The sequence below is a fragment of the Mustela lutreola genome, chromosome 10, assembly GCF_030435805.1.
Source record: "Mustela lutreola isolate mMusLut2 chromosome 10, mMusLut2.pri, whole genome shotgun sequence".
Taxonomy (NCBI): domain Eukaryota; kingdom Metazoa; phylum Chordata; class Mammalia; order Carnivora; family Mustelidae; genus Mustela; species Mustela lutreola.
Genome location: NC_081299.1, coordinates 76256366 through 76269969, shown reverse-complemented (window position 1 = coordinate 76269969; position 13604 = coordinate 76256366).

The window sequence follows — 13604 nt, the reverse complement described above, 5'->3', positions numbered from 1 at the left end:
GTTTTTGTACTCTTGCCTTTTTCTCTCTCTCTCTCTCCAATCTTTCCTTTTCTGTTTTTTGTTTTTTTTCCAAAAATAATTCTTTTTAAAGTTAACATGCATCATTTTTATTGTATTTAGACTTTAGGGAGGAGCCACTCCCTGACTACTTTGTACCTGTTTTAACATGAAGTTTAATGCTAGAATATAAGTGCCCCAAGGGTTTAAATTAGGGGCACTTCAAAAGGCAGCTGGCTCTGCAGCGTGGGGTACAATTGTCTAAATAAATGTGATTCAGTATGCATTTGTGCTAAGACCTAGACCTTCCCAACCAGGTACATCCTGACGCGAAGCAGACTGTAGAAAACATCTACAATCTTTCAAAACTAAGGTAGAAATGTTCAAGCCCCTATTTTTGGTTGCCAGGGAGATAGGGTAATGAACAAATCAGTTAGGGATGCGTTTAGTAGCAAATAAGAACAACAGTGCGGGGAACTAGCTGAAACGCTGAAGAATGAAAGGCTCAGTAGCCTCTCAAACAAAGTCAGGGCATAAGCAGGGCCCACATAAGCCATGAGAGAGCCAGGCCCTTTCTTTACAATTCAGCATCCTTAGCAAGTGGCTTTCCTCCCTGTGATCACAAGATGGCGGCTGCGTTTCCAGTTCAAACATTCAGATTCAAGGCAAGAAGAAGAAAGCAGGCATGAACAAAGGAAAAAAAACAAAGGAAAAAACAAGTGCCAGGTGAATCTGCCCTTTTAAAAAAGTTCTCTCAGGGCGCATGGGTGCCTCAGTTGGTTAAGCATCTGACTCTTGATCTCAGCTCGGGTCTTGATCTCAGGATCAGGAGTTCAAGCCCTGCCTTGAGCTCCACACTGGGCAAGGAGCCAACTTAGGAAAAAAAAAAAAAAATTCTTCCCTTGGGGCACCTCGCTGGCTCACCCAGTAGAGCGTGCATGCAACTCTTGACGTTAGGGTTGTAAGTTCAAGGCCTATGTTGGGGAGAGTACTTAAAAATAAAATCCATTTTTTTTTTTAAGATTTTACTTATTTATTTGACAGAGAGAAAGGGAGACCACAAGTAGGCAGAGAAGCAGGCAGAGGGGGAGGGGGAAGCAGGCTCCCTGCTGAGCAGAGAGCCTGATGTGAGGCTCATTCCTAGGACCTTGGGATCATGACCTGAGCCAAAGGCAGAGGCTTAACCTACTGAGCCACCCAGGCGTCCCAGAATCTTTTTTTAAAAAGAAAAAATAACAAAAAAAAAAATTAAAAAGTTCTTTCTGAAAGCTTACTCAGTAATTTCTGCTTATTGACCAGAATTAGGCCACATGACCGACCATCCCAGCAAGGGACTCTGGGTAAATAAATCTGTTTGTTTCTGGCTTGTATAGCAGAGGGCAATAGGAAGAAGGCTTTCCATAAGCCAACCTCCAATGTCTAACAAAGAAGGAACAGTAAAGGAAAGGAAGTACCCTAAAGTCACCCACTGAGATGGAATTTCCTAGGCTTACCCTCTAAGGTGAATGTCCTTTTCAAGACAAGACTTTGAAAATAGTTCTCTGGTTAGTGCCCAGTGTTGTATCTGGACAACTTGTAGATGACCAGGCAGAGAAATTTGCCTGCTCAGAAAGTCTATGGGAAGAAAGGTACTGTCTGAGCTGGAAATGGTCTGACTGAAGAAAGTTTCACACACATCTGCTTGGCTAACTGCTACCTGATTCTTCAAGTTCCAGTAAGTATAGCAATTCATCCAGAAAGCCTACCTTGACTTCTTATACCAAATAATATGCTTTTGTGAAATGTCCCAGACAACCTTGAAGTCATCTCTCACATCTCTCTCTTTCTCCCTCTCTCTCTATCTCTCATTTGTAAGGCTTGTTTGATATCCTCTTTTCCCACTAGCTATGGAAGTTCTAAGAGGATAGAGTCGATATCTGTCATGTTCCTTGATACTTCCCAAGCACTTAGCACATGGAGCATAGAATAGATGCTCAGTAAATTTTTATTACATGGAATTAAACTGATCTGACCCTCCTACTAATATGCTGTGCTCCTCTGTAAGTTATCACATTTATAATAATATAGTTACTTGTGGGATTATTTAAGTAAACTCTACCCCTAACATGAGTAGAACTCACAACCCTGAGATCAAGAATCTTGTGCTCTACCAACTGAGCCACCAGCTACCCCATGATTATTTGTTTAAAACCTGTTTTCCCACTAATCTATTAGCCCTACGAGAACAAGGAGTAGGTCAGTTTGATTCACTGACGTATCTCCAGCATCTTTCATATTGCCTGATATACAGGTATGGGTATATTTGTTCCATAATATTCTTGTTGAATGAATGAATGAATGATTACTTAAGATATGCAACCCCTCTGACTCTCAGTTTCCTAATCTGTAATAATAACTACTTATAAATTACCATGATGATTAAGTACCTGGCATGTCTAGAACCCAAAAATATTAATTCCTTTCCTCCCCATTGTGAACCCATAGCCTGAATCTCCAGGGTTTGCCATAAGGATGAAAAAAAGGGAAAAGGCAATTCGAGGAACTTATCTGGGATTTGGCCCCTGGAACTTCAATCTGCAAAAGGTCTGTGACAGGAGGGAGAGGGTGTGTAAGTCTACTAAACCTGCCTACCACAGATTGCGTGTCTTAAGGACAGAACTTTGTTTCCTTGTAGTTCTACGGCTAGAAGTCCAAGATCAAGGTGTCAGCAGCACGAGTTTCTTCTGAGGTTTCTCTCCTTGGCTTGTAGATGACTGTCCTCTCCCCATGTCTTCATCTGGTCTTCTCTCTATGTATGTCTGTGTCCTCACTTCACTTATAGGGACACCTGTCACATTGGATTAAAGTCCATCCTAATGATGTCATCTAACCTTAATTACCACTTCAAGGGCCCTATCTATAAATACAGTCACATTCTGAGGTGCTAGGCGTTAGGGCTTCAACATATAAACTAGGGAGGACACAATTCAGCCCATAGCAAGGAGCAATGGAAAATCTACTACTACTCTTCTCTCACTTCCTTTTTTTTTTTTTTTTTAAGATTTTATTTATTTAACAAAGAGAGAGAGAGAGATCACAAGTTGACAGAGAGGCAGGCAGAGAGGCAGGCAGAGGCGGGGGGGGGGGCAGTCTTCCTGCTAATCAGAGATCCCAGCGCAGGGCTCGATCCCAGGACCCTGAGATCCTGACCCGAACCAAAGGCAGAGGCCTAACCCACTGAGCCACCCAGGTGCCCCTCTTCTCTCACTTCTAAAAATGACTCATACATCATCCTCTGGTGGAGATAAGTAAGTTTTAAAATGCAGGAAACTTTAGCCTTAACACAAATTGCTTCATGAAGCGGAATGCTTTCTGACTGTGTGCCATCAGTGACACAGATGAGAGGAGAGAAAAGAATGAGAAATGAGTAATTTCGCTTGTAAGTTGCTCCTGGGAAGGGCAGAGATACATAGGTCAACGGATAATGGTAAATTCAATTTATGAGACATTTAGTATGTGTCATGCTAAGAATGAGTTGCATTACTCTATTTCTTCTACTTATTCCTAACATTAACTCAATGCAGATGATATGTTGTCATTATTCTCATTTTACAGTGAAGGGAGCATAAACAGAGGATGATTAGCTCAGAGCTGGGGTCCAAATCAGAGTTGGTCTGAGTCCAGAGCCCACACTGCTACTGTCTGGCGACAGTTTTCCACATGAGGACATAGAGAGCACTAGAACGGGAGTGTCAAAGAGAGGTAAGAGGGCAGCAGAAACAAACTTGTCCTGCTCTGTGATTTTGCAAGAATAAAAATTATAATTGTGTGCATTAATCTGGACATGTGTGCTGGAGGCCACCCTACTAGGAATATAGATGTCAAATGCCCCAGGATTTACCCTCCCACCCCCACACACCAGCCCAGTCCCAGAGGTGCAACTCTTATCTATGTGGGAAGGGCTGGACTCAGCCCTGGGTGTTTCCCATTCTGGATAGCCTGTGGAAACAGATCCTGTTCTTAAACTCCTTCATGACTCAGGGCTTTCTCTATGGCAGGTTCTCCACCCCATCAGACCTAATACTCCTTTCTTACAACAAATCTTTTGTAACCCTTCCTTTGCCATCACAGAATTAAATTCTTAGATAATATAACCTGTTCACATAATTTCTGGAAAAAATAATAACACTATCGGGGTGCCTGTGTGGCTCAGTGGGTTAAGCCTCTGTCTTCGGCTCAGGTCATGATCCCAGAGTCCTAGGATCGAGCCCCGCGTTGGGCTCTCTGCTCAGCAGGGAGCCTGCTTCGTCCTCTCTCTGCCTGCTTCTCAGCCTACTTGTGATCTTTGTCAAATAAATAAATAAAATCTTTTAAAAATAATAATAAGGGACGCCTGGGTGGCTCAGTTGGTTGGATGACTGCCTTCGGCTCAGGTCATGATCCCAGAATCCCGGGATCGAGTCCCGCATCAGGCGCCCAGCTCCATGGGGAGTCTGCTTCTCCCTCTGACTTTCTCCTCACTCATGCTCTTTCTCACTGTCTCTCTCAAATAAATAAATTTAAAAAAAATAAAAAATAAAAAATAAAAATAAAAATAATAATAATAACAACATTATCTAGGATGACCAACAGTTCTGGTTTATTTGGGACAGGAGAACTTTCTGGGGCACATGATTTTCAGCTTAATTCTTAATTATAATATATAAAAGAAATAAAATAATTAAAAATAAATTAACATGCATTAGAAGACTTTGCTTGGGCCATGTTCCATTAGAATACCCACCGAATAATGAGTTGCTTACACTTACTTACAATGAATGAGTTAAGAAATAAGAGAATGCAGGGCACCTGGGTGGCTCAGTGCACTAAGCCTCTGTCTTCAGCTCAGGTCATGACCTCAGAGTCCTGGGATGGAGCCCTGCATTGGGCTCCCTGCTTGGGGATCCTGCTTCCTTCCCTCTCTATCTGCCTGCCTCTCTGCCCACTTGTGATCTGTCAAATAAATAAATAAAATCTTTAAAAAAAAAAAAAAAAGAGGTGGGGAGTAACGGTTCACATACTTAGCCTCAAATACCCAGGAACATTATGTATTTTCATTCTCCCCAGGGGGATCTGAGCAACTAATTTACAAAGAAGTGAAATAGGAGTAGAGCTAGAGCCAAGGGCTAAGAAGGTGGTAACCTAGTCCATGGGGGTGCAAAGAAGTGTTAAAAAGACTGCCAGGACAATGCAGCGGCCAGAGGCCCATCCGGAGGACCAGTTAAGTACCCAAGCCTGCCTTAAAGCCAGAAGCTGTGGAGACCATGTTTGTCTATCATAGACTTTGAGAAGCCACTAGGGAACTCAAATTTATGAACAAATACATATGGTGCACTTTCTATATGCAAATCAAAGGATGGAAATTAAATGACTATTTCCAGCTGATCTTGTCCCTGGATTTTTCTGAGGAGATCGGAGGGCCCTGTTTTTTCATGATGTTTGGATCCCTGGATCTTTGCAGACTCTGGGTTACCAAAGGGCTGCTGCTTGAGAGAAAAGCCCAATCAATCGGGGTGCGGAGTTTAATCCTCTCCAACTTTGTTTTTTCTCTGCCCCCACCCCAACCCCTCCAACTTACATGCAGGGAATATCACTGTGGGAACAGATGCTAGAAAGAGCAAGAAGTTTGGAGTCAGGTGGACACAGGTTTGAAATCTACCCACCAATGATAATTAACAAAGACCTTAGGTCATTTACATAACTTGCCTGCGCTTCAGTTCCCCGCTTTTCTAATGAAGTTAATAATACTTCTGCTACAGGGCTCATATACGGACTAAGTAAAATTCCAATGTATAGAGAATGTTTAGCACACCTTTCTGGGGTTGCAAATCAAGTATTTATTTACTCACCCTTAAGTGGGAGGGTGACAATTACCTCAGAGTGGGGGAACATGATGAGGGTTCCTGTAGAAAATAGCAAAGCAGAGATAGGAAGGAGGATACAAAAGTGACTAAGGCAGGAAGAGGTCACAGCTGAGTTATCAAGTAGGCTAAAATTACCTTGATTCATAATCGGTACTAGGGGCCCCTGGTACAGCTCAGTGACTGGGCTTGGGTTTTGTACTCAGAAAACCTGGCTTCTCGTCCCAGCTCTGCTGCCCGCCAGTGAGCTGGGGGAAGGCACTTCACTTCTCAGCCTCCTTACAGGTAAAATGGCATTAATAATATCTGGCTTATTGTGAAAATATACTGAGATATAGGAAGAAAGGCCCCTGGCTCCCAGCACAACTCTTATACTCTTAGTAGCTCCCTTTAACCAGTGGGGAGCTGCTGAGCCAGTGTCTGAACAGGCAGGGCCAATGAACATGACTTCACTTATTTATTAGCATTTCAGCCAGGATAGGCCAGATTATGCTGTGGTTAGAAGGTACCCTAAAATTTCAGTGGCTTAAATATGAAGATTTCTTTCTTTCTTTCTTTCTTTCTTTCTTTCTTTCTTTCTTTTTTTTAAGTAGACTCCACACCCAACATGGGACTTGAACTCACGACCCTGAGATCCAAAGTCATAAGCTCCATGGACTGAGCTAGCCAAACACCCTGGAGATTTATCTATCTATCTATCTATCTATCTATTTATTTAAAGATTTTATTTATTTGTCAGAGAGAGAGAGTGAGCAAGAGTGAGAGAGAACACAAGCCAGGGGACTGGCAGGCAGAGAGGGAGAAGCAAGCTCCCTGCTCAGCAAGGAGCCTGAGGCAGGACTGGATGCCAGGACTCTGGGATCATGACCTGAGCTGAAGGCAGAGGCTTAGTTGACTGAGCCACCCAGGGAAGATTTATTTCTTATTTGTATCTTATTTACCCTACTTCCTAGCATGGTCAGGGGGGTGCCCTATTCCATACCATTGTCGTCTTTACCCCAGGCCCCAGGCTGACAAAGCAGCCACTAGCTGGAATATGGCTGGTTGCTATGACAAGAAAAAGATAAGAAAGGGAAGTATCCTGACTTCCAAAGTTTCCACTCACATTTCCCTGGCCAAAGCGAGGCACATGGTGATACCTTCAAGTGGGTGGGAAAGTACAACCCACCATATGTCAGGAAGGAAAGAGAACAAGAATATTTGTGAACAGCCTTAATGACTACTGTAGTTAAGGAGCAAAGACTTCAGAACGATTTAATTATCTCTTTTCCCAGAGAAAGTCTTGCAGTCTTGCCATGAATTTTCTTGTTGAGAATTGGCATGTTACCAAGGATATGTTTTTCTTTTCTTGATGAAAATAAATTATTAGCAAATAATCTTGCTGAGTTGTTGCACTTTTCACAATATTTTCGGTTGCTATGCCCACTGCTGGGGTTAACTACACTAAGTGAATTTCTGGAGGCTTCTTTATTGTAGTCAAGAAGATGGCCTTTTCATCATCCATGGATCTCTTCCTCTTGCCCATGGAATACAGGTGTAGCTCCTTTATATTTTTCCTAATCATATTTTGAAACCCCAAATTTCTGACAGCATCAAAAACATTGAACACTCTGTCAGAAACCATGGATTTGCAATGGCCTGTGTTTTTATATGTATTTCCCACGAAGTGTTGACTCTCTTGTGACTCAGAAGTGTGGGAAAATAATGCTCCCTCCCCACTTTATAACATATGGGTATTTCTCAGATCCTTCTTCTCTAGGAAGGCTTCCTAAAACGTGGGAGGTATCTTAGTTCCCTACTGCTGCGTAACAAGTGACCCCAATGTTTGTAGTGTAAAAGAACAATAAGCATTGCTATTTCCTACAATTTTTGTGAGTCATAAATTCGGAAGTAATGGAGCTAGAAATTTTGGATCAAGGTCGCTGGGAAGTTGCAGTTAAGATGTCAGCCAGGGCTGCAGTCATCTAAAGACTGATCTGAGGCTAAAGGTCTGCTTCTAAGACACAGCCAAAGATCCAGTCCCACATGACTTCCCAGACTCACTCAATATGGCTGGAAATTTGGTGTTGGCTGTGGGCAGCAGGTCTCAATTCTTCCCTACACATGGCCTTTCCACAAAGCTGTTTGGGGTCCTTTCCCCTGTGTAAGTGAGCCAAGAGAGGCAAAGACTGAAGCTGTACTATTTTTTATGACTGAAACTCAAACTCACACACGGTCACTTGCACAGTGTTCTAGCCCACATACAGGGTAACATGGAGGGCATTATACACAGTGTGAATACCAGGAGGTAAGGATTATTGGAGGCTGGCTATCACAGGAAGTAAGGCAAGAATTCTTTCAATTCACTTGAAGTCCACTCCAGATATAGAAATAAAAATTACAAATAAGTTCTAAGAAGGCAAAAACTTTTTTTTTTCTTTTTGTGGTGCTTAACCTTTTGGACATGACCGAACATACTAGATTCTTGATAAATGTTGGTGTAATTAGTAGATAAGACAAGAAATCAGGAAAACTTTAAAGTCTCTCAGTAAAACATTGTAAATACTATATTTTTTTGGTTTCGAGTAAGGCAGACAAATGCCTGGGATATGTGGTATACGATGCATTATCACAATGTAGATACCAAATAAACACTGAGGAAATAAGATTCACTAAGTCTACTCCAAGCTGGCCCAAATTCCTGAACTTTTAGAAGTATGAGTTCATCAGGAAGGCAAAGTAGCATGTGTAATAGACTTGGAAGAAAAAAAAAATCAGGCGAAGTCAGATGAGAACCCATCCTTTAACCTCAGTAGGGCCCCAGTCTCCCTACTTAAAATAGTGGAGGTTTGCACTAAATGATATCAAAGGCAATTCTAGCATGAACGTTCTGACATTTCTTGACCTCAGTTTAAATTTCACTATACATTTAAAGGTAGGCCTATGAGAAATGATTTTTGATCAACTTTATTGATTAGATAGTTCTTCCATCTGTGCTTGGTTTGAGGCTAAAATATATACACAGGTCTGGGTTTGCTTAAAGTCTATGGGGTCAATTATTAAGTCTATTTGTATAAAAATTCCAGAAGCCGGACGCCTGGATGGCTCAGTGGGTTGGGCCTCTGCCTTTGGCTCAGGTCATGATCTCAGGGTCCTGGGATCAAGGCCCGCATCGGGCTCTCTGCTCAGTGGGGAGCCTGCTTCCCTCTCTCTCTCTCTCTCTCTCTCTGCCTCTCTGCCTGCTTGTGATCTCTCTGTCAAATAAATAAAATCTTAAAAAAAAAAAAATTCCAGAAGCTTCCTGGGAAAGAATTTACTCTAATGGAAGTGAGAGTGTGGTTCAGAAAACAATTTCTTAAAATTTGGAAGGGAGGGGTGCCTGGATAGCTCAGTCGTTGAGTGTCTATCTTTGGCTCAGGTCATGAATCATGGTCCTGGGATCCACCCCCTCATGGGGGCTACCTGCTCATCAGGAAGCCTGCTTCTCCCCCTCCCACTCCCCCTGCCTGTGTTCCCTCTCTTGCTGTGTTTCTCTCTGTCAAATAAATAAATAAAATCTTAAAACAACAACAACAACAACACAAAATTGGAAGGGAAAGGTGATTTTAGAATCAGCCTTATCGTAGCAAATTATCCAATATGGTAGCATGTATTCACTCACGTTCATGTACCCAAGAGATGGGCTGAAATTAAAGCAGATGTATTAAAAATCTGCAGCAGGTTTTTCACATATCACCTAAAGCTGAACGTAACACTCTAAGAGTGGTTGGACCACAAAGGAAGAGAATGCAAACATTCCCTTGCCTGGGCTTTAGAAAGCTAGAAGTTTATTTGCGGGTTGCGGGGGGTGTGCACTTTGTCACCTCTTGATTCACAGTGATCCAGTAATAATCAAAACTTCACACAGTGTACTCACCACATCTTCACCTGGACTTTGCAGTAAACATCCTCATGTTAGAATCATCCCATTGTGGGGCACCTGGGTGGCTCAGTGGGTTGAGCCGCTGCCTTCGGCTCAGGTCATGATCTCAGGGTCCTGGGATCGAGTCCCGCATCGGGCTCCCTGCTGAGCAGAGAGCCTGCCTCCTCTCTCTCTCTGCCTGCCTCTCTGCCTACTTGTGATCTCTCTCTGTCAAATAAATAAATAAAATCTTTAAAAAAAAAAAAAAAGAATCATCTCATTGTTCTTAGTCCAGGTGTCTTTGGATCCTGCTTTTTTCTGCCTCTTAGGCGTGGTGGTGTTTCAGCTAACGTTCCCAGACTCCTCCTGCTACTCCCTCCGGTTTGATCTCTTGCTGCATTGACCATAAGCCACAGGAGCCCCCTGGCATAGGTCACACAAGTCAGCCTCCACAGAGAGCAGGGTGGACAGTGAAGAATGTATCTGAAGGAACAAGGGCAAGATATTCAGCACAAGTGGACTTTTCTGCGTCATTAATGAAAATGTAGAAACTTCCAGCACTATGAATAGAAATCTCTTGCATAACCACTAGAAATGTTGCATTGAATATTGATCTATTACTCTGAAACACACGTATGGTGTAATATCAGCATATGGTGATGTATGGTATAATATCCGTATGGTGTAATATCACAAGGAATATTCTCTTTTGGGGTGTCTTTTTTAATTTTAATTTTAATTTTAAGTAGGCTCCACACCCAACATGGGGTTTGAACTCATGAGCCCAAGATCAAGAGTTGCATTCTCGGGGCGCCTGGGTGGCTCAATGGTTAAGCTTCTGCCTTCAGCTTGGATCCTGATCCCAGGGTTCTGGGATCAGGGCCCACATCAGGTTCCCTGCTCAGCAGAAAGTCTCTTTCTCCTCTCTCTCTCTCTCTCTCTCTCTCTCTCTGCCTCTCCTCTGCTCATACTCTCTCTCAAATAAATAAAAATAAACATCTTTTTAAAAGTTGTATAATGAGGGGCACCTGGGTGGCTCAGTGGTTAAGCCTCTGCCTTCAGCTCAGGTCATGATCTCAGGGTTCTGGGAGGCTCAAGCTCTCTGCTCGGCAGGGAGCTTGCTTTCCCCTCTCTCTCTGCCTGCCTCTCTGCCTACTTGTGATCTCTCTGTCAAATAATACATAAAATCTTAAAAAAAAAAAAAAAAAAGAAGAGTTGCATTCTCTACCCACTGAGCCAGCCAGGTGCCCCTAAAAGGAATATTCTTAACATACTAATACCTCCATCTCCTAGTATTGTCTTTTTAAAAGTTTTATTAAGATATAATTCATTAATTCAGTGTATAAATCAATGGATTTTGGTTTATTCACAGCGATGCAACCATCACAACATTCAATTTTTGAACATTTTCATCAAATGATGAAACATTTCCCCAAAGAAACGGCATGTTCATTATCATTCACCCTTCATTCCTCCTCAAACACCCCCAGCCTCTGGCAACCACTAATCTCCTTTCTGTCTCTACAGATTTGCCTATTCTGGACATTTCACATAAATAGAATTATACAAAATGTGTTTTTTTTATGTTTGGCTTCTTCCACTAAGCATACTGTCTTCAAGGTTCAGCCATGTTGCAGTATATATCAGGGATTCATTTCTTTTTACTGCCAAGTGATAGCTTAGGAAAGTTCACGTGCAAGTTTCTGTGTGATCATACATTTTCCTTTCTCCTGGGTAGATGCCTAGAAGTAGAATTGCTCCACTCATATGGATCACATGGTAACTCTGTGTTTAACCTTTTCAGGAACTGCCAGATTGCTTTCTAAAGTGTCTGCACCATTTTACATGTCTACAAGCAGTGTACAGTGTTTCCATTTCTCCATATCCTTGCCAACACCTGTTACTTGTCATTTTCATGACGGCCATCCTAGTGTATGTGTAGTATCTCCTTGTAGCTGAGTTTGCATCTCTGATTGCTAAAGACGCTGAGCATCTTCTTGCTCTTACTTCTTGTTAGCATATCTTCTTTAAGGATATGTCCATTTGGGGCACATGGCTAGCTCAGAGGAACACGAGACTCTTGATTTGGGGGTCATGAGTTCAAGCCCCATGTTGGGTGTAGAGATTGCTTAAGTAAATAAAGTTTTTAAAAAATGTCCATTCAGGTCTGCTGCCCATTTTTAAAAATTAGGTTATGTGATTTTTATTATTGAATTGTAAGGGTTCTTTACATATTTTAGATATATGTCTCTTATATGTACGGTTTCCAAAACTTTCTCCCATGGTGTGGGTTCTCATTTCACTTTGTTGATGGTGTCCTTTGAACCACAAAGTTTTTAATTTTGATGACGTCCAAATAATCTTTTTTTTTCTTTTATTTTTTGCAAGTACTTTTGGAGTTACATTCTAGTGCTGTTTTGAAAGCTACTTTTACTTAGCTTCCTGTTCAGGTTTAGAAAAATAGTTCTGATTTCCCTTTCCTGCTCTGAGTTACTTAGAATAGTAGAAGCTAATATTTACTAAGCACTTACTATGTGCCAGGTTTTTGTCAAGAGTTCAGACAGCTTGGGTAACCAGCCCAGGGCCCCAGGGCTAGTAGGGATGAATCCGATCTGATTCTGGAGCCCATACTTCACTGTCCTACTAAACGTATCTTCCTCATCTTGACATTTGTCTCATTTTTGCAGGAGAAAAAAAGCAGTGTATCTGCTGTTGGTGTTGGACAAGCTACTCTGTCCATGTTCTTTGTTCCCTTCCCTTCCCTTCCCTTCCCTGAGGTGAGTCCTCTGCCCCACCCTTCCTAGGACTGCCAGAATCTACAAAGTCTCCAACACACACACATACTTGTCCAAAAAGGCAAAACAACACCCTCGTTCGTGACACAGAATAGCAAGGCCCTGATGCCACAAGGCAGCTGCACTTACCCTTTCCTTTAGTTGTGATAGTGTCTCGGGTCTGACGTCCAGGAGCAGCTCTGACACTCCTTGGAAGTGAATTCCACTTGGGGTTGCCTGGGAACTCGAACTGAAAGCCTCCGAGTTTCAAACAGATCAATGCCAAGTCTTACCGCGTGGAGCAATCAATGACAGAAGCAAGTCAGAGGAGCCCCTCAGTTCTTCCTCCCACTCTGACAATATTGATGTTTAGATTTCTGCTTTAGGTTTTCTACATAAATGAGCTCAGAAGGATGTAACAGGAGGCCACAAGCATCTTCTCCCATACCCTGTCCCCTTTCCCACTGTATCTAATTGCCTATGGAAGCCATTTGGAACTTCTTCAGAATGTCTCTCAGACTCAGCCTCATTCTCTTGCTTCAGCCTTCTTGCCAAAGCACCTGTTCAGGTCCTTCTGGTCACTCAGGTGAACGAATTGGAATCATTTCAAAGTCCCTTCTTCAATCTAATTGAAATGAAATAAACTATCTCTTCATGGTTGTTTTCCTCAGTAGATTATGAGATCTATGGTCAGAGACCAAAGAATTAATTTCCCCAGAAATAAGTTTAGAGGGTCTACCATCTAAAGGCGTTTCATTAGGGGCACCTGTGTGGCTCAGTCAGTTGTGTCTGCCTTCAGCTCAGGTCATGATCCCAGGGTCATAAAATCGAGCTCCACATCAGGCTCCCTGCTCAGCAGGGAGTTTGCTTCTCCCTCTCCCTCTGTTTCTGCCACTGCTTGTGCTCTCTCTGGATCTATCATAAATGAATGAATAAATAAATAAATAAATAAATCTTTTTTTTTTTTTTAAGTGGAGCATTTAATTAGCATTTATAGAAAGAATACTCATGCCATAATGTGCCCAGCATCTATAGTCATGATTAACTGTCACATGAACTATGAAGTATGTGGGC